The sequence below is a fragment of the Rhinolophus sinicus genome, chromosome 17, assembly GCF_057876585.1.
Source record: "Rhinolophus sinicus isolate RSI-liver-muscle chromosome 17, RSI-T2T, whole genome shotgun sequence".
In the NCBI taxonomy this organism is placed as follows: domain Eukaryota; kingdom Metazoa; phylum Chordata; class Mammalia; order Chiroptera; family Rhinolophidae; genus Rhinolophus; species Rhinolophus sinicus.
Window position 1 is genome coordinate 166,851,595 of NC_142517.1, and position 26,991 is coordinate 166,878,585.

The 26,991-nt window shown below is 37.6% G+C and overlaps 1 protein-coding gene across 9 annotated transcripts in view; it reads right to left on the reverse strand.

Annotated features, from left to right (window-relative positions):
- Nucleotides 1-26,991, reverse strand: part of ZNF385B (zinc finger protein 385B) — a 375,248-nt gene that overhangs the window by 84,878 nt on the left and 263,379 nt on the right. Inside the window, exon 1 of one of the 9 annotated variants that reach the window (XM_019739358.3) lies at nucleotides 21,351-21,491. The exons of 5 other annotated variants lie outside the window; for them this stretch is intronic. The gene's annotated coding sequence lies outside the window, so the exon portion shown is untranslated. Of the gene's footprint in view, nucleotides 1-1,930; nucleotides 1,952-5,633; nucleotides 5,743-21,350; nucleotides 21,492-26,991 lie in introns of those variants that run through there. 3 more of the 9 variants (XM_019739355.3, XM_019739349.3, XM_019739360.3) reach the window with 3 other exon arrangements.

Sequence of the window (26,991 nt, forward strand, 5' to 3'; positions counted from 1 at the left end):
AAACTAGTTTGACAAATATAGGCAAATCCCCCAATAAGAAGGACATCTTCAAGTACTGTCAAGTTTATATATTTTTAGGATGAATATGATGGTTTTTGAGTTCTTTTTTCTACTGCCAGCTTGATTTTACTCAAAATGATTTGTGAGACAATAAAAGTTTCCTTTAATGCTGACACTTCCTAGTTGAATTTCACAAGTGGATAGAGGAGACTGATACAGAATTCAGTGATGCCACAGAGAAAAATGTGTACCTAGGACTTGGAATCTATAAAATCTTAACAATTGGCCATTCTGTACCTGCATCTCCCTTGGGGCAGGGCAGGGTTCCCTCCAAAGAGCTCCAACAGCAGCATCCTGGCAGAATGTTGCATTTAAAAATAAATCCTTCTGAGCACCACACTGAAGTTTATAAGCACAAATGAAGTGCTGCTGCATGAAAAAACAGCAGTGAAGCCATATCATGATAGATTTGAAGTCACAATGTCCTTTGGGTTTAGTAATAATATGCCAGTTTTCACACAAAACAATGAATCTTTCTCTAAGATGCAATGGATAGCTTTTTAGGAGTGTGGCAATAGAATACACACAGCCAAGTGGTGATTCATTTATATCTGAATATCTTGCCCATGCACTGAGTTTCTTACATTTAAATCTTGAAAAAAAATGAGTCCGATTTATTTACTATATAGTACAAAATATAGTTTGAATAACCCTATGAGATACTTCATCAGTTGCAATCCTTTTTGAAAGCTACATTGAAAAATATGAGAATTTCAGAAGTAAAGAAGATAATTGATTTTTTTAAAGTCATCAGATATAATTGTCTTCTTTTAAGCCGAATTCAAAACATTTTTTTCTTTATTATACTTTTTCTACATGTAACCTGATAATATTAAGCATGATCATGCGGGAAAGGAAACTCAAAGAAGGGAAAACAGGGTTCTGACAAATGCTTTGTCAAGGTTTTTGAAATAGTTTTTAATACACCTGACTTATCAAAAGGGAATGTCATGTGCTTAGTTCCTAAATTACTGGGTCTTTAGAGAAGCCAAAATTATCTCCAGACAGGGCTTAACTAAAATTGTCTGAGGTTGCGGATAGATGGGGAGGTCACAGTAGCCTGGCGAAATTTTCTGGCAAAAAACCCCAGGGAGATGGTCCCTGAGCTACATTTGCCCCGTGACTCGTGTCCATGGCATCGAGAGGGCTTCCTGAGGTTGGAAGCTGATTTCTGTGACAGAGGAATGATTTGCTCCTCCCTGACAGCATGCTAGGGACCTAATGGCAGCCTAGAATCGACTTATTTTGGAAACCTCCCTAAAAATACAGACTTTCCTAGCAAAAACAACTATGTTTCTCAAACCACTGAATAATATTTCCAGAGGAATTAAATTTCATAAAATGTTAGAGGTAAACATAATTTAGGAATCTATCTTTCATTTTATATGAGAAAACTGTGATTGGGAGAACTTAATGCTGTATGCTGCCTGTCCGATGGTAGAATCAAACCCAGAGCAACTTGTCCAGGGACAATGGGAATATTTAAGTCTGTCTGATCAAAGATGTGCAAGAATTATACAGCATGGTCGTTATCTTCCTTAACAATTTAAGTAGATTAGTATTTTGTTTTCTTTTTATGTTTTGTCTGAAATGTAGAGGCATTCCTTTTTTAATGAGGTTTTAATGTTTTATTAATATGACTAATGAAAGAAAGAAATGAAATGAAAGAGAAAAGCCTGAGTGGCCAAGAGCCAACATTTCTTTCCATTTTAAACAAGATGGATTCCAAAACCTCATTTTAAATAATTCTTCTAATATTTCCAATGGGAAAAACAGAGAACAACAAACCCCATTAAAATTATGCTTTTAACCATACTGTGTGGATCAATATTACTAATTCAAACAGCCTCACAGTAGGAGGCATACTCACATTTCTGTTGGTGGTTTTCATACTGACGTACCATCATCAGAACTGCGATTTGGAAAAGACACATTTTCCCAAGCAATGGCAACTGACCTTGCACTGGAACAGATCAACGCAGCAGGGCCACGGAGGCCTCTGGCTGTCTTTTGTCCTCCTCTGCAGCTCACACAGAGCGAGGGGCAATAGGGGCTGCACATAGCAATGCAGGAGGTCAACACACTCAACTGTTGCTCTGAATTCTAGCTCCAGGACAGAAAATGTTTTGCCTCCTAGTTCTAGGGAATTTCAGTCCTTGCATTCAGTGTCTAGGCTATTTGCATTTAAGAACCCAAAGGAAAAAAGGAGCAGTGGTTTTCTTAATGTTCCTTTTAAAAAGATATCCCCACCACGCTGCTACAGAAGCTTGCTCAATTTAAAGAAACAAAGGTAATATTTGCTATGCCAGTCCTCTCTCCTCCCACCTGGGAAGAGGAAAGAGATTTCCCTAGCTTAAATATTAACCAAACATTTCAAAGCTATTCGAAGCTGTTGTCCATGTTAAAAAAAAAGAAAGAAAGTAATACACAACATAACTCGGGAATAAATTGAAACAGTAAAAACTGTGCTGTAACCCTTTTTTCTTTTTGTACTCATATCCCATGGCCACCACAACTATAATACGCTATAGAGTATTCAGGAAAAAAAAATCCTAGTGGAGTATTATAATCACAATGACTGTTATAGAAGAGGCCATTTTTGGTCCATCATCAGCCAAAAAATCATTTTCACCCTGGAGCAGTAAAGATGGTTCCTATCTGGCAGCCAGGGCACGAAAGCCAGCACTGCATCCCTACGGAAACCTGCTGGCCACATCAGGGATGGGGTGAACAGAGATTGTGAGTAATGGGGAGACAGAGGAGGAAACGGGTGAGGGGCATTTAGAGAGGGACAGGGAAGTGGTGAGCTTGGCTTAATTTTGCAGAGAAGACTACAATTAGCACCGATTTCTTTTTCAGAATTTCCTAACATCTCACTCCTAAAATAATTTCCTTCCCTTTTATTTTTTGATTGTATGGCAGAAATCTGTATAGAACGAAGTACTGCAGAACGAAAACTATACGAACAGGAACAATCTAGTTAAGCAGGGCATCGAACTCCTTCAAACAAAAGATCTGGGCAACTGGGAGACAACGTGACACCACCCTTATCCTGAGAAACAGTGTCCTGTGACCCAGGGGATGCTTGGACTGCAAAGGGTCTTTTGTGGGTATTGAACAGAATGACCAATCCCTGGCCTGCCTTCTTGGAACTCTGCCATTGTCCTGACATCCTAGAAATTGATGCTACTTGCTTCAGTCAGGCAGGCGGCTTCTGGGACACTAGTGATATGCAAAACAGCATCAGATAAGGCCCTCCCGTGAATGTCCAAGGATTTTCTGCATTGGAAGTGATTCATCATAAACTACTGCCCTTGTCCCTGTGTATCATGTTTGTTCTTGTACCATTATATTGACTTGGTACCAGTTTTTCTCCTGTGGAATTTCTTTTTGGCTTCCCAAATGACTCCTTCTCCCTCCTCCAATCAATTCCAAAGTCAAAGACAATGATTTTTCTAATAAGGAGCCACATGGAAAGTAGAGAATTTAATCACAGTACTCATCACTTTCCTTTTCTATGATTTGCTTCATAAGGCTACAAAGCAATGGGAATATTTTATTTTTGAAGAACATTTGTTTTGACTCTTGGTCTCTTCTGAACTTCAAACAGCCTTTTAAGCTCCCTTTTTTAAAGGACACAATGGAAAGTAAACAATTCATGGAAATGGACCTGGTGCTCAATGCATTGGACAAAGCATGTTTCAAGTTAAAGAAAATGCAAAAAGAATTCAAAGTTCCCAAATTGTACAATCTCTATTTCCAAACTTTGATTGACTTGTGTCTCTTTTTTTCTCAAACACCTTTCTCTGCCTCCCTAATCACTCTCCCTCTCACTTGTTCACCTTTTCTGCCTTTCTCATCTTTCTTGTCTCTCATATCTCCGGCATCTCGTTATGAATATGAGCTTGTCTGTCCCTCTTATCTTTTTTGTCTTTGTCTCTGTCTCTCTCTCTCATCATACTATTGACATTGAACTAGAAAGCCCTCATAAAATTTGCCTTGTTTTGCAGCTATACTGTATTTTGTTTTCAATATTTGCTTCTATAAATCAAAAGATTAATGGCAAGATTTTGCTAATATCAGAACAAGTTTGTCCTTGTGACAAGATAAAACAATTAAATTAAGGCCATAGCTCCAGTTACGTTTCAAGTAGTCACATCAGTGGCCACAACTGAGGACTGTTTTCATATGTGCTCACATGAGAGTATCTGCCATATGCATGACAAAGTGGGACAAGTTAAAAACTTAAATCCACCATAGAATTTAATGGTATATTTTTATACAAATTCATCATCAGTGCCCTGGGTTATATAAATACTATAACTTTTCATTGGGGAGGACAAGGTGCTTTCTCATATATTAAGAACATTTCTAAACTATTACATCCCATGTTTTTCTGATAAAGAAAATGGTGCTCAAGGATAAATAATTCTACGACAAAGCAAATATACAAAATGAAGCCAATGATGGACCCAGGCTAGAAAAAACTTCTTCCACAATCAAGTACTAGCCTAACCGGGATAACTACATGAGCAAGTGTCTGCTAAGATGTCCTCCATCACGAATTCTCTAGTACATTTGAAAAATGAATGCACTGGCTTTAATCTATTCACTTTTTTCAAGAGAGGACTGAATCCTCTGTGTTGACACTTCTAATCCACCGATGAGGTAGAATAAAAGAAGTCAATGCTCTTTCAATATTTTCCAAACCACCTGAAATCCCACGGGGTACTACAAGATAAAAACATCTTCCGAGTGCTAAGAGTCTCTAAGCTCTTTCCAAACAGTAATATTTATTCATGTTTAAAAAGTGGCAAAATTGAAAGAAAAGGGTTATTTCGGTGGGGGAAAACAAAAGTGAGCATATCAAAGTAGAAATGAGAATCTCACAAATATCTATTGTATACATACAAAATACATCTATCCACATAACAGACAATAGATACTCCCTCTTGAGGAGCTAAACTTACCTGGTTTCCAGAGAGATTTATATGCCCAAGGGTCCAAATAAACATAAAGTCATTGAGTTTTGACTTGAACTAGATGTAAGATTAAAAGCTTGAAATGTGCCTATCATAAAAATCATGTGACACGAGTGCAAATTACTCACGTCACTCAATTTTATTATAGGCTACCAGCCAGGATTCTGTCATTTTGAATGTGAGTTCTTGAACATGCACAATCATCAGTTTAAATATACTTCCTAAAGAAAAGAGGGAGGGTTCTAACACCCTTGGATTAAATATGAATCTCATTTTTACCTAGTAGTTATTCTGAGACAAACTTCAAAAGGAAAAGGAACCATAGTTCATAAAGATAAAGGAAATGTGGGAAACCAGTCACATCTTCATTATATTTAGCAAAATGACCCAGTATTACAATTTAAATAAAAACAAGGTAGGAAACCAAGATGATAGTGGGCAAGGGAGTTGTGAAATTAGCAAATTCTGTTCGCTCTAATGCTGATATCTTTCACTTCTTCTGAAATTTATTTTAATTGTTTTACATTTTTGTCACATACTTCATGAAAAAGTTCCCTGAGGTGTAAATACTGATTAGCCAGTAATGCTTACCTTCGCTTTTAACATTACAGTCCACGGTCACTTCTGCGTTCGAGTACAGTATGAGGTATTACTCTGAGAGACAAATAATTCCATCATTTCAACCTGGTGCTCCTGTGAACTGTGGTGCTAAGAAACAGCAGACAGGCAGAGCATCTGAACAAATCATAGGTCCTGTAATTGCTGCTTAGCTCTAATTACTATTGAGGAGAGTGTTTGCAACTTGATTCCAGAGAGAGGGCAGACTACTTTCTGATGACACTGAACCAAATATATCCTAAAAGACTGACACGTTACTTCCTTTCATGTAATTTTTCTGAGTATCTTCCCAGCTCCTCAGAAACTACCAGTCTGCCACAGTAAAAATGAAATAAAAAATCATGTGACAGCCACTTCGTTCTTCCAGAAAAGCAATTTGATTCTCTTAAAATATTTATATATAACAATATGGAATTTTTGGTATCATTTCAACTTGAGGGGATTGTTTTTTTCTTCTCTAGGTGGGCAAGTAAATCTTTATTTTAAAATTGCTCTTTATTTCAAAAAGGAATGTGTGCTTAAAACATGAACTTTATTTATATTGTCAGTCCAGAATCATTTATTTGCATGCCATTAGGCATGAATAATTTCTTTTCCTGTGGATTTTCAGGTTTTTAAATAAAGACTCACAGAATATAATTCAAAAATACTGAAGCAGATAATTTGATGTTAATAACATTAATGGGGATGGTTCTGCATTTTAACTTGAAAACCTAATTTCAGTTATATGGGGAACAATCATGGTGAAATTAGCAGTTGTGCAGGCTTGGAACTAAAATGATACATTATTTACTCATATATCTAACTAATTTCACTCTCCATCTAGTGGCATCTGACCATGTGATCAGAATAAGGCTTCTGATATGTCTGTGTCACACAGTGCGTCTGTGACTGACTGTGCTTCTGCTAAGCTTATTGTCAATTGATACTGATGAGATAGCTTAGTGGGCATCTGACTGAATGAAAAAACTTGAAATGACTGATGTTTGCAAATGTCAGAAGGATTTTACACCTTCGGTTGTGCAACTTAGCACATTTGCCAACCATAGTCAACACTTTAGTGACGTACAGAACAAATTATACCCACTCAAATTCAACCATTTGGTATATCTGCTTATGTCAGATTTGCACAGTAACTATCAGGGACAGGTAAACCTAAGGGGATAATTAGACGCAGCAATCAAAATGGTAATTATAAAACCAGCTCTTAGAAATGGTGCATATGTCCAGGCCCAATGATCTCAGTTGTTATGAATAACAAAATAGCATTCTAAATGGAACATAGTATGCTAGCACTACACTTATGTTCCCCCAAATAACAACTGTGCACTTCTTGCTCATATAAGATTTCATTCTTCACGATTAAAATAAAATTATAGTTACTGCCATGGTTTTCACCATTTTATTAAGAAAACAACATAAAAACCCTACACCTATGATAGACCACTCCTAAGAAAACTCTTTGCTCAGTGGGGATTACGTTGATGTTTCGTTCAAGGTATTTTCCTTTTATGGAGCTAAGCAAAATATTCCATTCTTTTTTGCCTGCCCTTAAATCATGCCTGATTCTTTGGAGTATTTTTCTAGAACATTTCCAGGTCTGGCAAACTAGTCTATCCTCAAACTCTTAAAGCCTTTATTTGTACCTCTTCTAGGTCCTGTGTCTACTTGAGTAGTATACAAAGTGTGGCCTCAGACCAGCAGCGTCAGCATCCCCTGAGGACCTGTTGGCAAAGCAAATTCCCAGGCTCCATCTCATACCTGCAGAATCACAAACTCTAGGGTTGGGGCCCAGCAATGTATACTTTCACCAGCTCCCCAGGTGATTTGAGAACCATTGGTCCATGGTGTGTATATGTACCAAGAGCAGGAGAATGGGATAAAGAACATTTAAGCCTCTGTGGGGGAAACTGTGGGAGAGAAAAGGCTCAGCAGAGAGGTGACATTTAAGTGGTCATTTAAAAAATGGAAAAAGTCTGGATGAATCAGAGAGGCACCAGGCACCCCTCACCTGTCTAACCCATCATCTGTGCCCTTGCGCTAATACAGCTCCACCAATTCGAAGATCTTACTCCATCAGCCACTTTCTTTCTTCAGTCATTTCACTTTTAAGGAAAACAAAGATTTGGCTCATTCCCAATAGCCTCTTAGTCTACCAACTACTCACTCTTCTCCCTTAACTTTTAACTCGTTTTAGAGTAGCCTACACTTCCTTTGTTACTTTTTGCTATCATTTCACTTCATAAATCCTGTGATCTAGCTTCTCATGTCCACAGCCTAATAAAACTATAGTTTTAGAGTCCTTTTTCAGTCCTCCTTGACCTCTGGACCATTGGTAGAATATGATCCCATGTCTAAATGACCTCTTTTCCAAACTCAACTTTTGCATTTCCAACCATGGGCTGTACCCCTCCCACCTATATCCTATGGGCACCTAAACTTCAACTTGTACAAAATTAGACTATTTAGCTCTCCCTACCCTCCAAGGGACATTCTTCCTCTGGTTCTTTTTTTTCACTGCTTGGCACCATGAGTCTCCCAGTTATATAGACTCTAAAACCTGAAGTTGTGTTTGACTTCTTTCTTCCTTTTTATTGCCCCTGAATCAAGTCAGTTACATTTATGACCTCTTTTATCTCCTTCCCCTTTTCATTCCCATTTCCATGACCTTCATTTAGGTTTTCATTAGCTGTTCACTAGCATAATCTTTTAATCACTGTATTTTCCCTGAAGTCAAATAAGTTCTTAAGACAAACAGCTCTAATCAATTATTTTCCTATTTAAATATCTTCCATTGCTCCCCTTAGTGACTTCTGTACTCTGAAATCCAATCTGCCTGTTCAAATCCCTTCTCTGCTACTTACCAGTTGGACAACATTAAACGGATTAATTGACTTGTTAAGCTCCAGTTTTCTCAGCTGAAAATTAGGAATAAAACAGAAGAGAACTGAAGGAACTAATGTACGTAAATTCTTACTAAAGTACATAGAACACTGTACTTCATAGAACACATAGAAGGATTTCGTAAATGATAAGTATTATTACCATCGGCCATAGAATACAATCCAACACCTAAATTCAGTATCCATCACCATCCTCAAACATAACTGAAAACCGTTTTCTTACTAACACTTTCTAAAATATGCTAAACTGAATTATTCCTCAAGAGTAAGGACCAAATCTCATTTTTCTTTCTGTCTCTGGCTTCGTAGGCAGTGCCTCACACCTAGGCAGTGCCTCATACCTAGGCAGTGCCTCATACCTAGGCAGAGCCTCACACCTAGGCAGTGCCTCATACCTAGCAATTGCTCCAGAACTGTTCACTGCATGAAGCACTGTCTGGTCCTTGTACACTCGCACTTCCTAGTTCTATCACTTTTCATGCTGTTGTGCTTCCCAGGATGCCCTTCCCTTTCTGTCCTCTTTCAAATTCTCTCCATTTTCAAGTGGCATTTAAAATATCATTTCTTCCAGGAAGCCTTCCCACTTCCATCAGCAGAAAGTATCTTGCTCTCCTCTAAACCCACAATACATTTCAATAACACCTCTCTTATGGTACTTAAGACATTCTATTGTGTATGTGTCTTCTTCCCCAAGGAGCTTTAAGCTCGTCTGGGTTTGAGACCAGACTTAATATACTGCTGTTTGCCTAGTCTCTTGCCCAGAGAAAGCACTCAATGAATGTGTTGAATGAATGAGGTAACAGAAATGACATCTATACTCTTATTACAAGAACTGTGCTGCTGCGTACAACCTGATTAAAGCTTTTCTTTCCCACTGATAATCATGATCATCTTCGAGTAAATAGATTATGGGAATTAAAGACACAAGTTTAATAGGACCCTTTATACATGGGTTGTGTTTCTAACCTTGGGTTTAAATTAGTATTCTAGAACTCAGAAGCATTTTCCATAGAAACAAAATCATAAATGGTCACTGGATTCCTGGGATAGTGCTCCAAAGCTTATTAACCTATGGGACAGGTGTATTAGATAGAACATTACACTAGCAACAGCACCTCAATGCCAGCATTATCAGGGTTCTTGAAAAGTATTTATGAAGATGCTTAGTCTTCCTTGCAAAACATAAAACCATGAATTTTAAGAAATACTCAGAAAGTCATAACCAGAGGACAATTTTCTCATGTATTCCAATCATTACTTTTCATTGCCAGGATGAACATGATCTGGTTAAAAACCAATTTATAATTGTTGATTATTAGCTCTAAATTTAGAAAATGAAAGCCCTCTATAAAAATATTTATGTTTGAATTTTTAGAAAACAGAACTTGTTTTCTTTTTTGTGTGTGTGCTTATAATTCTAAATTTCAGCTCCTTTGTCTCTCTTTTGGATAATTTTAAATTGACTATGACCCCTGATAATCTAGCTTCAGTTCCTTTACCCACATCCCCTGACAAATACATAATGACCTGTTAATAAACTTTTAATTACATTCATTAGGGAAGTCTGTTATTTTAAAGTAACTCTTGAGTGAGTAAATAATTCTTTTTTAATGGAAAAATGATTGCCTTTCTAATTATCTGAATTGCAATCTTAGATTTTCACAAATTTGCTTATTGAATGTAGGCAAGTCTACAAACAAGAAGTTATCTATGAAAAAGACATATTTTCACTGTTACTTTTGTTCCCCCCCACACTGAGGGTGATATTATGGTAAACTTAAAACTGGAATCCTTGGTCCTTAGGAAGGTAACTGTCTATTTGGAGAACAAGAATAATATATCTGAAACAATTATAGACTAATACTAAGGCACACAGAATTTGGTGGGAATTATGGGCACATACAGATAAGTGGTAGACGGGAGAACATAACCTCCACAAGGACAGGGATCTTGCTCATGAATGGATCCTAAGCACCTAGAACTGTGCCTCACACACATTATGGACTCCGTACACAGCTACTGCACCCAAAGGAGAGACAGAGGTGGGTTAGAATGGGCAGAGACAATTTCACGCTGAATGCAGGATTTGACCAAGACCTTAAAATACGTGATTCCTTAGTTCCTCTTTTGCTTACCACCTACATCCAGACTATTAATATGTCCTGTTGTCTCTACCTCCAACACATATTGCACACATTTCTGCTTCTCTCCTTGTCACTGACACATTTTAGCCCAAGCCATCAACATCTATCTGGACTACAGCTAAGGGTTCTTAAGGGATCTTTCTGGGACCACTTATGTGCCCCTACACTTGGTTAGCCACACAGCAGCCAAGAAAACAGTTTAAAAATACAAATTCTCCATGTTACTCCAGTGCATAATGGTTTTCCACCGCACTTTGAATAAAATCTTACCATGGCCTTAGTTACCACACGATGAAATCCCTGCTTACTTCCAAAGCCTCACCTTATACCACCTCCCTTTATCACCCCCTGCCCCAAGATCTAAGCTTCCGTTCTCTTTCCCAAACATGTTAAATTCATTTTCATCTCAAGGCTTTTGCTTTTGCTGTTCCGTCAGCATGGAAATCTCTTCCTCCAATTCAGTTGGTCGCAGCTCAGCTGAAACACAATCGAGGCCTTCAGCAGGATCTTTCTTCTATTACATTGCTCTGCTTTTACTCCATGCACTTATCTGTCTCTAAAATTATCTCGTTTTGTTTTCTTGTTCATTGTCACCTCTCACTAAGAATACAATCTCTAGTATACCAACAACTATATTCTACGTGCTCTATTCCCAGCTTCTAGAACAAGGCCAGGCCGACGGTAGGCATGCAACACATATTTTGAATGAATGAATGTATAACTACATTTTCTTAGCCTTTTCAAAGTACACTTTTAAAACAAATCAAACGGTTTGAAGGACGCTGCATATGTTATTACCATTCTTTTTTCCTTAGTATTCACTGATTGCATGCTGTCACAAAGTCAGTAACATTTAAAATGAAAGTATTTCATTATCATAGTATGGCTGACATACATTTGGCAAGAGTATGTTGGGTATGTGTGAGACATAGTATTTATTCAGTCTACCAAATGCTTGGTGCACATTTCCGTTTACAGGTACACGACAACCCTCACTCAGTCCACAGATGTTACAGGACCCACTGATTGATATGCAGACTTGGTATAAGAGAGCAGAAGGAATGGCAGCTGTCCTCCTCAGAACTTTTTCAAGACAGAGATAAGAATAAACTCAGCGGAAAGCCTTATCCCAAATGAAGGATAAACTGACTTATTTTTTGAATCCTCTAACACTAAAGTAGATTTCATTGGTCATCTTCACATATTTGTATAACAATGGCTAACAGATAACATTTATTATATGCCAACACTGTGCTAAGCCCTTTATGCATATATTAATTTACCCCTTCATCAAACTAACACAGTAGGGAGGACCTTGCTATTATCTGCATTTTGTAGATGCCGGAATAGGAAAGAGTAAATCTCTTGCTCAAGGTCACAAATCAGGTAAGTGGCAGAGCTGAGATTCAAATCCACATTGTCTGGCCCAAGAGTCCACACTTTAACTACTCTGCGACGCTGTCTTTACACTATACAGCATATAAGAATAATTGCATATCAGATGTCGGCTACTTCTAAATACACATGATCTACTCCCAAACATTTGTAAGTAGCTGTTTGCCTCATTATGCCAAATAAAGGTCTGGAAGGCTTAGCAGCAAGTGACTTCATGAAGCAGTTCTATATCATGTGGAAATCATGAGGAAAAGCTAAATCAAATACCAAATCGCACTGTGCCTTTAATATCACTGTGAAAACAGCATGATTTTCTAGGACACACTGTGAAGTCTGAGGTGATAAGATAGCATATCTTAAAATGACTTGAAACCAAAAATGGATTTGTGTTATTCCCAACTCACCAAAAATGTTCTATTTTGACAGGTTAGAAGATGGGGATTCAGACCTCACCTTAATATATAAGGTCTTTAAGTGTGCAAACCTCAGAGATTTCTGCACAGTATTGGGTCAGGATGTTTATGAAGAAAGTTCAATATTAGCTTACAGAACCAAGACAGAATGCCAATAAGACTTAGGTTGTTTTGTCATTCGTATAAGGTCCTTCATTTATTCTAACACCATCTATTCCCTCCTTTGAAAAGAGATGAATTAGCTCTCCTGGGAAATGTGAATGAAGCAAGGAGGAGTTGAGTCTTCTGAACATAACACACATTGTGCAACATGACCCTATGTAATAAATCTTTTAGAAAGCAGGTATTCTTTTCCAAATGGGGCCTGTCTTCATGTTTCCCATGTGAGACTTGGCAAACGGGACATTCTGAGTCTGAGGCCACTTCTCTGCTCTTCAGCTGACAACTCTTTTACACAGACGTCAGCCAAAACCTTTACAGGAGCACGTAGAGGATGAAAATTTTGAATCATGTCCAGTCAAGGGAATCCATCATCCTTGAGCTCTCTGCCTGCCCTGTGTTCGAACAGCATCATAGCATTTCTACACGTCATCCCACCTCCAATGAGATGACACACAACCCTGGACAGGGAAAGGATTAGCTGTCATGAAACTGGCAAATATTTGTATAAAATTATTTGAGACAAGGGGGGCTGTGGATCCTAATTTAAGAATTCCTGACATAAAGTCTGAACAGAAACAAAACCCCCAAACAAATGTTCATTTGGGGGAGGGGTGGCAAATGGAATCCGATTTAATCAATTCCAAATAATTCTGTGATTCAAAGAGATTAATACGCTTCTGAAAAATCGCAGGCAAACTATCTTTTTGTAAATCCAGTTTGATTTTTTAATGTACTAGAAAAGCCAGTAAATAGAAGACCTCTATAATGAATCTTTCTGTAAAGCAAACACTTGTTTTATAAACTGCAAATGTAATCCAAAGTTTTTCAGTTTTTACAAAAAAATTCAAATTTTCAGTATCGGATTTGCTTAAATTAGAACACATAGAGTGATATTACATGCACAGCAGCTAACTTCCATTAACAATTTACAAAGTAGCCTGGAGGTCAAGTTCAGGTATAACGGAAACTGGAAAAGAAGGAATTCCATAAAGTTCCCACTCTTAGGTGGACAGAACCTTAGTTATCCTCTGCCCCAAAGACCTCATTTCATGGATGAAGAAATTTAGTTTCCAAGAAGTTACATGACCTGCCCAAGGTCATTGCAGTAGTTACAGATAATAAGGAATAACAGCTATAAAAATAATGATGGTGATGATGATGAAGACGATAGCACTACAATTTATTGAGCATTTACTTGAGCTAAGCTTTTATAGACTTGAACCACACGTGCTTTTACTACAATCCTAGAGGAAGATTTTATTACACCCACTCAGCAGATGGCGTACCCTGTCCACTATCTGGCGACTCAGAACTCAAACCAACTCATGACTCAGAACCCTGTTCTAACTTGAAAGACTGTGCTCTGAAGCACTAGTTTAAACTGCTTCCCAGAATACAACAGGACAGAGTGTCACATGGTCTTGAAGTATAAACAATGAAGAAGTTAGGTAGGAAAGATGTATCTACAACCTTTAAGGTTTATTCACATGTTCAAATGGATTTTTTAAAAATACAATATTAGACACTCCTTGCTAATGCCACACCCTCACAGATATACACTAGGAGTGTACCAGGAACACAAGCTCTAGGATAAATCCAGGTCACCTCCTGCTTGCAATATCACCCAGAAACACAATACTTGCTACCCAGGCCTCTCCCTAGTCTGCCGCCCAAGGGAACCAAACCTCATGGAGTCCACGATCTCACTCTGCCACTTCTAGGCCACATTCTGGGTGCCTGCGATTCCATATGTCCATGTCCTAATAGCCCTGGAACCACTTCCAGGACCTGCATACCAGTAGATGTCTTTTCCTGATCTCTCACCCTGAGGTAGACAACACCTATGAGAGCTACAGAGTGGCCTCTGAATGGCTGTTTTCAGGAAACGCAGCTAGAGCTGGGCCGTGGGGCATGGGTCCATACTCCTGTAATCCAGGACTGGGCTGGGCTGGGACAGGAGCCACACCGGGATTCCATGTTCAGGCACAGAACTTGGAGGTATCTGGGAATTCTAAAATAATAACCGGCCTTCTCAAGTTTTACGGCTATGTATTTGTCAGTATAGGAGAATAAAATATACTTTATCAGCTTAGTGGCTTGATTTTTTAACAGAATAGTTAGATATGGGTGGGCCTCAATATGTGTTCTTGTCTTAGGCCTCACAAATAGTAGTCCGGGCAAGGCAGACTGGCCTGCTTTTCAACTTCCCCATGCTGCTTTTTCTGGGCTTTCCCGGTCCTTTGATCCCTTTGGCATGGCTCCATATCTGCGTTCGTTCCTGTTTTCCTCACTCTACCATTAATAGTGACCTCGTATGAAATCCATCTATCCAAACGTCATCTGCCATTTAATGGCTGACTGTAGGCCACACACTGTATGAAGTGCTATGGATATGATGATGGACAAGAAACTCTTAGTTCTGCCGTTGTGGAGCTAACTGTCTTGTGAAGGGTCCACTTAAATATGGAGGCATTTAAAATACAGAGTGAAAAGTGAGATAGGAGGAGCAATACTGAGGATGTTGAGGGAGCATAATTCTTTCATAGGTGTCCAGTAAGGCTTTCTTGGAAAAGTAAGGTCTAAACTGAAACCCTGAACAATAGGGCTTACGTCGTCAAAAGTGGGTGAGGTAGGAGAAGAGGAAGAGCTGGTTCCAGGTTTGTTTTAAGTAGAGGCAATTACACATAAGGCCAGGCCTGAAGCCAGATCAAACATGGTGCCCTGAACTCAAAGAATTTCAATATACACTAACGTATGTCTCTGGGGTGAGAAATGTTCCCAAAGAGATCAACTGCGACCAGACCAATGCAGGTCTTATAAGGCATGCTAATGTGTTCAGATGTTACCTAAAGGTAGTGATGAGTCAAAGGCAGATTTAAACAAGGGTGCTACAAGAAGAGACTTTCATGTTAGGAACATCAGGTTGGAGAATGCCTTATGTGTATGTGCAAGAGGAGCTGGTGGGGAAGGGGTGGGAGGAAGGCGCAGAGACTGATGGAGCTAAGGAGTCCAAGTAGGAAGCATTATAGTCATCTAGGTGAGAGACAATGTTGACATGAACTGAGGGTGAGGTTGTAGTGAGAGAAGAAAACAAAAAAAAAGAGGTAAACTCAATAGGACTTGGTAACTGTTTGGATATGGGGCTGATATCCAATGGACTAAAGCAAAGCTGCCAGCCTGGGGAGATGGAGTGATTAATCACAGAGAAAGAACAGAGAGGGAAGAGTAAGTCTGAAGGGAGCTTTGACTTTATGAAGCACCACTCCAAGTCAGGGCTTTGAGTTTTCATCTTTTAGGACCACACGCTGAGACGAAGCATCCAGGGCCTAAGTGCTGGATTCTGGGGGTCTCCTCTTCACACTGTGCCCAGCTTCTTTCCCACCACCCCAAGGAAGGGGGGAAAATAACAGCCAGGAAAAAGGGAATTCTTGACTGAGGCTCTCATTTATAATTCCTCTGTAAAAAGATAATCATTTGTTTAAAATATTTGGCTATTACAAAAGTTACCAGGACTATTCAATAAATGACAATGTGTCCGAATTTTCACAATTATATTTGATTTTCAGGTATCTCAATTATTACAGCAAGGATTCAGATTTAGTCAATATACTAAGATTTTGCTCTCAAATATTTGATGTGAACCTAATACAGGTTGATACTTTAAAGATGAAGACAATTACTAAGAGAATGGCTAATTCAAATCCCTCACCTTCTCAAATTTTACACATGCATTTCGTAGTATATCTATATCAGAAATTAATGCTTATCAACATATCTGAGTTACAGTCTTTTCTCAATATACAAGAATTTCACATGGGCTATTACTGGAAGGAAAATTTTAAGTAACATCACTTACTTTTGGATAAAAAGAATAACATAATTTTATTTTTTTAATTTGCTAGACTAAACATCAACTGATATGTTAACAATCCTTTGTGAAGTGAGCAGCTACCAGGAAAAAACAAAAACAAAAAATAAGCAAAAGCACCCAAAGGATGGGTTCAGTTCTTGAGAAAAAACTTTTCAAAGTAAAGGGCATCATTTTGCTCAATATTGATGAATATGGGTGCATTATTCACTTGCTATATTATATGCAGTATTATTGGGTATTTTTCGTAAAAATCCAAAATTTAGGTTAAAAGCCAAATTTAAGAAAGTCACTTTTGAACTGTTCAACAATTGTGCCATGTGAATTTTTGGAAGTTAAAAAAGTACAAATCAATGTTATGTAAGGAAATAAACAAAAACGGATGAGCAGCTTTCAAGGGCTCCATCAATATTTTAAGCAAGCTTAGAGGAAAAGTCATGTTGCTGCATCAGCAATGACAAGGTTACTCAGATCTCATACCTATGTGCCTTTGGATACAATTCTTAATTACTTTATACCTCAGTTTCTTTGTGAATCAAAGAAATAGGGTCAAAACAAAGTCACAAAAATTCCACAGAAAATAAGGTTTATAATGAGATCCTACATTCGATAAAAAGTATATCATTGTTATTAGATCCGCCTTACTTTTATCTTTACACAGAACTATATCCCTGTGAACCAAAAGGAATGATTTTTTAAAATCTCTCCTTTACTGTAACGCTCTATGAGATTGATAGCAAAATCTTTTCCCAAGAGGAATGGCCCTTAAAAAATTAACAAAATGAGGGCAATTTAAGTATTACCCATGCCTAGATTAAGGGGTTAGAATCCTACATATGAGCTGCATTTTACAGTGAGGCAAACATAGCCAAACCACAATGTATTCAAGTAAAAACAGAACCACAACTTTCTGGATAAAATGCAGACCAGAACTGGAAATAATCAGACAGGCAGCATTGTCCTCACACAGAACATTGCACAGTAAAATGAACTTCTCTGTTTATCCTTCTCAAAATTGTTAGGAGTTCTCTTAGTGAAAGTATCAAAATAGTCCATGGAAGCGGAATCTAAACTATTTCTGTTTGGCTCTGAGCAAGGTATTTATCTGTTTTATTCTGAACAAGGTAGCACAGTAGAATAAAAAATATCCCGGAGTAAACAATGGTAAAATCTGCGGGATAACCAAGAAAATAATGACTATAGAAACACTCATATTAAAGACAAATTAATTGTAGGTAGTTACAGGAAAAGACCATTAAAAGCCACTGAGCCTATAAATAAACTAGATGGAAGCGATGCTAAGAGAAGCTAATTTAAAGTCATACCCATACACAGAGGAAATTATATTCTTCACATGGTATAAATCATTAACATTTAGAAGTACTGAAATTATTAACTACCATCTTCCCTTATGGTTCAAAAAAGTTGCGTAATGATGGAGGACCACGAGGAAGGCAGATTAATGAGGAGAAGTGGGTTTTGCCTGAGGAACTTTCTGCTTATCCCGCTCTCTCCCTCCTTCCTTCGTGAACTCTTCTGTAGCCCTTCCTTCTGAGATATTAATATTATACATCTCTTCAGGTCCTCCTCGGGCCTCTTTGATCAAATAGCGCTGTCTCTTTGAGCTCTGCTTTCCCTCTTCTGGACGTAGATGTTCAGGTTTCAACACTGGTTTTCTGTTGGCCGCACTCTACACCCTCCCTGCGGATGATCCCTTCCTCCCAGGGCACTCTCTCTGCTAAGGGCTTCAACTCAGAGCCCCAGGCTCTGCCCCAAGCCTCAGCTCCAACACCCAGATACCTGGTGGGCACTGCAACCTGGATGCCCCATAACCGTGTCTAGAACCAAACTTCTTTGTGCTGAGAGATTTTACTTTTACTCTGAAATGTGAGAGAATGAAGTTACTCATCCTAAAGGAATATCCTGAGATAATAAAAGATATATTTAAAAGAAGAAGAAAGCCAGTGGCAAAGAATAAGAAAGAAAAGCCGTTAACAATATTTCTTATAAATCTTCAGAACAAGAATTAGATAGTTTAACGGTACTTTTAACCATCTATGTACAGATTAAATTTAACATCATTTAAATTTGAAGTTCAAATGAAGGATGGCCCCTCACTAAATGTTAAAACCAAATTTAGAAACAGAAATGGAAATGCTGTTTATTTGGAATTCTCCTTTGCTTCCAAGCATTCCTCCTTTACCATGCAAAGCAGAGAAGCTTTCAAAGGCCACTTGTCTCAAAGTTTCCCTGTGGTAGCTGATTAGGTCCCCACCTGCACTGCAGAGAGCTAGATCCCTGGGAAGAACATCAAGGAAAAAAAAGAGAGAGAGAGAGAGAGAGAGAGAGAGAGAGAGAGAGAGAGAGAGAGAGAGAAAAGAATTAACGTATTTCTCTCCCTATCAAAATTTATGTGTGAAGAAGTGGCAATTAGTTGTGTCAAAATGTTTTGGTATCATTAAAATAAAAGATATTTTTTTAAAGCTCAGATGCCTATGAATGTAGATTATGTTCCCGACCTATTGCTAATGTAATGCCCATATTTTAAAAATTTAAAGTGCTGCAAGATTTTCATTGAAAATCTATAAGAATTTCTTCATGGGTTTATTTTAAAGTGAAAATTGAAAAAAATTGAATTTCAATACACTTACAGAAAAACTTGAACTTGATTCTCTTCTACACAACTCCTCTTCTTGTATTCTTTAGGTTAAATGATAGCAACTCTACCACAACACATGCCTCCTACCTTTCCTTTTCTTCTCACAGCTGCATAACCACCAGGTCCTAGATGTGTAATCCTACAGTGTCTCAAATTCATCCTGAGACTGACCACTGTCTTAGTTTGGACCCTCATCTCTTCCTATCATTACTACTCTCCTTCACTCCATTTTTATTCTTATTAGATCCATTTTCCAGGCTGCTGCCAAAACAATATATCAAAAATCCAAATTGAACCACATTACTTTCGCGCTAAAAATCTTTTTTTTTTCATTTATATATTCTACACATATCTGCTGAGGGCCAGGACTTATCTGTCAGAGCAATACACAGCGTTGGGAATACGGCATGAACAAGTCAACAGGGTTTCCAGGCCCATGAGCTTTGCCTTCATCACATGATTTCCACTAATGTGGCTTGAATAGTCCTCCACGATGAGAGTCCTATCGTCTGAGCTTCATTTCTCACCATCCCTATCTCAAACACTGCATCAGCAACACACATACCTGTCTCTAGTCTCCTATATACATCATGCTATTTCTCACCTCTGTGATTTTTCTCCCACTGAAATTTTCTTCTCCTTTCCCACTTTCATCAGCCTATTTCTATCCATTCTTCAAGAGAGGAAATCCCTCTTAATGCCAACTCAGGCTGAGATTAGTGGAGAGAAAGATAAAACTACCTCCTTAGATGAGATCTTGGAATAACTGTTTGTTTTTTTCCATTTTAACTTACTTCTAGTTCTAATTAGAGTAGATAATATAAAGTTGATTATATATAAGATACATAATTTCACAGTGAAACTGAATTTTCTCTAATAACACATGCCCCAAAATATACATAAATGTAGTTTCTTTATATCTGTTAGACCTATTACTATAATTCGCTAATTATATAGAGCTGGTATCTACTTTAGAAACTTTGTCTGTGTATGTCAGTGTATTTCTAGCAGAAAATATGGTAACTGGACCCGTGCTCTTTTATAATTAATAATCTTGGGGGAAAAACAGATTAATATAAGGGTTTATTAAAACCTTATAAGTTGTATAACCTCTTATTCTTATTAGAAAAAAACTATAATTGCTTTTTCGCTAAATTATGTTTCAGTACTTTTAGTAAATTAGTAAGATGAACACTAGTTATGTCCTCAGTAAGGAAAACAAAGAATAAAATAATAACTTTGTGGTTTGTAATGACAGTCTGTTTTCATGTGTGTTTTTTTATTTGTTTTTGGTGTGTGTTATTTTTGTTTTCTTTTTATTTTATTTTATTAAATTTATTGGGGTGGTGTTTTTTTTTTTTTTAAAAACAACAACAAACAACTGGTGGCCATGAATAAATGTTAATGTGTTTGCATTTCTGTACGTTTTCTTGGGATGATATATTTAGCCCTCATAATGTTTTTAAACTCAGATATGTCCATTTTTCACATTCAGAAATTAATTAATAAGTTTAATTATTTTTACTGCTCTAGCAATTACTCATTATTTATTACATATTTATATTTACTGGTGACCAGACACCTTAGACATTACTTACCTTCCTTAACTAGTGATAGTACTCTGGATATGGGATGCGTGTGTGTACATGCATGTGTGTGAGTGTGTATGTGCACACATGTGCATCCATACACACATTGATAAATTCTTCATATCATGCTTATATTTATGTATGCTGCACATTTAAGTACTGTAGACATCCATTCTTAAGCTCCAATCCATTTATCCATTCACTGAAATATTTATTAAGCCATCAACTATGGCCAGGCCCTGTGTTCATCTTGAGTAAGACATGGTCCCTGCTCTCAAGAAGCTAGTAGGGAAAACAAAACAAGCACACGTCACAAAAGCAATGAGTGAGTTGTACACAAGGTAATTTGTAACTCTCCTTTCTGAGTACATATCAGAAGTTAAATCGTATCTTAAAACTATAACAATAATACACAAAAACAAACAGATGTAGTAGGTATATTTATCTTGCTTTCTCAAATCGAAACCATCAGAGGGTGTGTGTGGGTGTCTATATATGTACAGTCACTCTGAACCCAGCTACGAGGCATAGAAAGAAAATAATTTTATGTTACTTACCACCTTACTCATCTATGTATTCATAGTTGTCCATGTCCAGATACTGAGAACCATTTAGGATAAACTCAAGTTTTTAGTAGTATTCATGAGAGTCAAGAAGGTTCAGAATTGACTGCCTTACCTACCTAGTGGGAAGCAGTTCTTTTACCTGGCAAAGTCATTAGACTCTATTCCTGAAGCCTGAAAGTCACCTTGGTCCTTCACTGTTTGTTCAGCTGATCACAAATCAGAGGTCATGCCATTTACATTGATAACAGACTTTGTCCAAGTGTGTTAACTCCTGGTTTTTCGGTGTAGTTTCTTCTACCTAAGAAAAGTTTATTTGACCTCCTGCATGAAACTTTAACTAGAACTGTTATCTGAATAAAAACATTCCTTTTCCTTTACATACACACACACACACACACACACACACACACACACACACACACACTTTAAACCAAGAAATGTATGATATTTCCTAATTACTAATTCCATATAAGAATCAGGACTAATACGCAAAACAAATTAAATTATGTGTCATTGACTTACCCTGACACATACATTAAGTTATCTGACAAACCTGGGCACTAGGAGAGTACCTGCCAGTCAGTAGGATTGACATAAGCCTGTGTGGTGATGACCCCTTATCTTAGGCTTGTAGAATCCCACTAATAGAAAAATATGTATTTCAGTGAAGAATAAATCCTGGATAATATGGAGAACAATCATAAATAACTTGATTTTTCTGTATAGCAATCTTTAAATAGCTAAATCTATGCTTCTTTAAATGGTTACTTGATCAGAATTATTAGCACATGCTGACTGTTACTGGGGTATCGGTATAAAATAAAATATGAGAAAATAAAAAAATAAAAAATGAGAATTCCAAACTCAGTTTTCTTCATTAATGAATACTAAATGACCTCAAACCAAAGCCAGATAACTCAAAAAAATCCCACTGGCTTGCTTAAAGCATAACTGGTAGAGTTTAAAACACCTGCTAGTTGTTAACTGCTTTAATTTGTTGCTTGACCATGCAGGAATAAATGTGCACACAGAGACAGATGTTGAGGTGACAGTTAAGATGCTCATATCACACTAAAATTCATATAATGAATTTTAACACTTATAAACTTACACAGTACTTCAAAATCAGTCAGTAGCTTTCATAATTTGAATATTTTATCCTAAAGTCCAGTAAAATGTATAAATTTGGTGTCAGAGTTAAATTCAATGCAATAGGATTTGATATGCACTTAAAATAATAACCAACAATTTTCTGTGCAGCAGGTGCTATGCTAAGTGACTTACATGCATTATATAATTTAATTTTTGTTAGAATCCTATGAGGTGGATTCTGTTATTTTCATGTCACAGAGAAGATTGAGGGATTTTAGTGAGTTAAGTAACTTGCGCACTAACTGTTAATAAGTGACAGAACTTGGATTGAAACCAAACCTTTGTGACTATGGTGCCAAATTCCAGCTTATATTTGGTCTATTGTGGATTGGAAATTAGAAGGCCTGAAATGGAGTCTCAGCGTTAATCAATTATTAGCCCTGAGACCTTAGGGAAATCACTGAAGTTCTCCCATCTTCAATTTTCCAATATATAAAATAGAGCCAATAAAACATCCTAACCATTCTCACGGAGTTACCATGAGGATTCAAGAGATAATGTAAATAAGAAAATTGTAGAGTGATCCACAAATATCATTTCATTACATGGTTATAACTCATAAAGCATTTTGTAGGACCAAACATTAAATCAAACATCTCATTAGAGAAAGAGGCTTTCGGAAGCTGCTGGAGCTATTTTTTCTTCTCCTATAGAAAATGTTGGGCAGGGTGCCCAGCATGGCACAGGGCAAGTATTAGGAACAACATCAATCCCCTTTTGTGGGTACCATGATAAATGAAAGGGGGATCAGTGTTACAGTCAGTGGCATAGACTGAACATTTGTATTCTCCCCAAATCCATATCTTGAAGCCCTAACACCCAACACGACTCTAGTTGGAGACAGGGCCTATGAGGAGGTGACAGTTAAATGAGAGCATAAGGGAGGGGCCCTAATCCAGTAGGGCTGATGCCCTTATAAGAAGGGGAAGAGACACCAGAGTCCTCTTTCTCTGTCATGTAAGGACACAGGCAGAAGGCATCACCATCTGCAAGCCAGGAACAAATTCTCACCAGAACCTGAATTGGCAGGAAGCTTGATCTTGGACCTCCCAGTCTCCAAAACTGTGAGAAATGAATGTCTGTTGTTTAAATGACCTGTCTATGGTATTTTGTTAGAGCAGCCCAAGCCGACTCATACAACCAGTATCATGTTCACCCTTCACGTTGCCAATGTCACCCAAAGAGCAGGGCCAACTGAGCCCTGCTGTCAGCAATGCAGTCTGACAGATCACATGAGGGGATGGTAACCTGCAGTTGGGCGCCATGAATGTAAGAATGTCCTCGGCCAGCAGAGCATAAATGGGGCTTAGTATAAACTGCTTTGCCTAGAACAAAACTGTCCAAGCTCAGCAGGTGACAGTAAATATCCTTGGGAAAACAATCAAACCACACCAATAGAAAAATGAAAAAGTTCTAACGATGCAGTCCTATCTGTAAGTATAAATTATTGCTAAAAGCTTGAAACTGAACCCATGCAGAGTAGATAGTAGAAACATTCTGATTAACAAAATTACAACTGAGCAAACAAAAGAATTTCTACATTAAAAAATTAGTAACGTAGCTCACTTTACATCTTCCCCCTTTTCAACAGAGCACAGTTTCCTTCTAAATTAATCTACCCGTTTCCTGAGTTAGAAGAGAAGTTAGCTGAAGCCATTACATACAAAAATAAGTACACTTTGAAATATTACTTCTGCAGCTTATTTTCCTTAGGGTGAATATAAATCTTATGTCTTGGGCGTTGTGTCTTAATTTACAAGAAGATAAGCAAGTTTTCAAATGCAAACATAGCTTCCCAGGAAGGTCTAATCCTGAATTCTGACTAATGTAAAACTTATAGCTGATAAAATGTTTCCACCTACCTCTTCCTTTCACACTAATCACCTGCCAGATGATTTAAAGAGAGCATTATTTGGGGAACATTATTCCATATGAGGCACGACTCTAGGCACATATGGCAGGAGCTGCTAGTTTTCTTGCCAGTCTCCATGATAACGTATTAGTTTAGCAAATTGCTTCCCAGTTAAAGAAAACATTTCCCAGCTCTCTTTCCAGCTTGCTGGGGTCAAATGATTAGGTTCTGACCAATGAGATAGGAGTGGAAGTGATAACTTCTGGGTCGTGCCCGTAGAAGGAAAGGTGTGTGGTGTATTTCCTCTAGACTTTCTCCTTCCTGTGGCCTGCAATGTGGATGGAGGGATGGAGTGGTGAGTTGAGCATGCGAAAAAGAAATGAAGACCAGAGGTGGTGAAGCAACAAGATGGAGTAGCCTGGGCTCCCAAAAAGCTGTTGTACCATTCCTGGATTGTTAGCTGAGACAGAAACAAGCCACTGTTTAATGAAAGCTACTGAATTCTTGAGCTCTTGTTACAGTAATCTATTCTGTATTTTCACTAATAGAGGACCGTGCACATACCTTGTGAGGTATTACTATCCCAGTTTTACTGGGAAAAATTGAGACTTAGATTAAAGAACTTCCTTACAATCACATAGGTTGTAAGTGGTGAGGCTAGGGTTTTAATCAAGTGCCTTTCCTGTTAGATCTTTCTTTGTACTAATAGAGAGAAAATTATTAATTTATAGAAAATTAGTATCATGCCACTTTCTAATCCCTGATCTATTAATCTCCTAGGATTATAAAAGTCTTCAGCTTCTTTGAAATGGAATCAGTGCTACAAACCCCTATTTTTCTAATAAAATGCCTGACAGTTACCAACTCCTCCAGGACCTATCCCTCATAAAATGTTCCATTAGGAAAATTATGGAGAGGAAGTATGCTGACTCTCCTGGACTGTGAAATGAAGGACGAGTCAGAATGCCCTTACCATTTACAAAATAATACACTGGGAAAATCAACAATAATTCAGAAACAGGTCAGAGGTTATTTTGGTGTACATTTTCTTCCCTAGTGTTATCTTTAACTAAGCACATAAATTTGTTTTCGGAAGGCAACATATGTATATTCATTCAACATTTGACAAGTATTTATTGAGTGCCTACTCTATGTCAGGTACTTCTTTAGATATTGGGGGTACAGCAGGAAATAAACTAGACAGAGTCCCTGCATACATGTGGATTATACTCAAACACATCTACTATAATTAACGCCCTATACAAATGAACATAACAGGCTTTCAATGTGTGTCAATAATCTGTATTTTTAAACTTTTATGTTTTGGAATAATTTGAACTCTACAGAAAATCTACAAAGATAATACAGAGAGTTCCCATATACTCCTCACCCAGTTTCCTGTAATGTTAACATCTTATATTACTACGGTATGTTTTTCAAAAGTATGAAATCAATATTGGTACATTTCTATGAACTAAATTCCAGACTTTATCCAGATTGCACTAATGTCTTTTCTCTATTCAGGATCCAACTCCAGAATACCACGTTACATTTACTCATCACGCTTCTCGAGTCTCCTTTAGTTTGTGACAATTTCTCACTTGTTCCTTTTTTTTATCATGACCTTGACAAATTTGAGGAGTACTGGTCAAGTATATTATAAATATCCCTCAATTTGGGGGTTTTAAATGTTTTTCTCATGATTGAACTAGAGTTACAAATTTTTGGAAAGAGTAACACAGAGGTAAATTCCCTTTTCATCACTTTATACCATGGGAGAGATGAGACTATACTAATGACTTATCACTGGTGATTAGCGCTCATCTCTAGGGATTCCCAATTGTATTGATCAGAGAATGTTATTTAGAGACCCAGATCTGGACACTGGGTGTGGCTATTGCTGCTGGGAGATTATTGTTTCTGAGTGTTCCCAGTAAGAAATGTGATTTTAAAACTTAAATAATGCTTGAACATCAGAACTAATGAATTCCACTTCTGAAAGTCAATATTAAAACACAGCAAATTTATCTGGGAATATATACATAAACGCGTGCATGTACATGTGCACACACACACTAATTTAGAGCTGGTAAAATAATGTTAGGTATAGAACGGTAAAATGAATTATTTAAATGCTACAACATTTCTGTTGTTTATATTCTAAGATGCTAGGTCTTAAGGAATTTACACAGGAGCACACTTCTATGTAGCAGAAATGCATTTCGGAAGGCTCCTTAAAAGAAAGAGGGCATAACCTTCTTCAACATGTTCTCCCTCCGGTCTGCTGCTTGTCACACAGCAATTATGACTGGTGCTCTAGCAGGCATCTTGCATATTAGGGCCACAGTGTAGGACTGGCAAAGTGTTGAGCTGAAAGGAGCCTGGATTCCTGAATGACTTTGTGGAGGCATCATACGTGTAAGTCCTGAATTGCAGACCTCCAGACTTCTTTTGTGTGGGAGAAAAACAAACTATCTCTTTAAGCCATTATTACAGAGCTCTGTGTGTGAGTCAAATATAATTCCTAACAATAATAGATTGTTTGGAGAAAAGGTAGAGGGAAGTAACATTTATTGAGAACCCACTATACATAAAGTACTTTATTTATATACATTAGTTTATGTAATC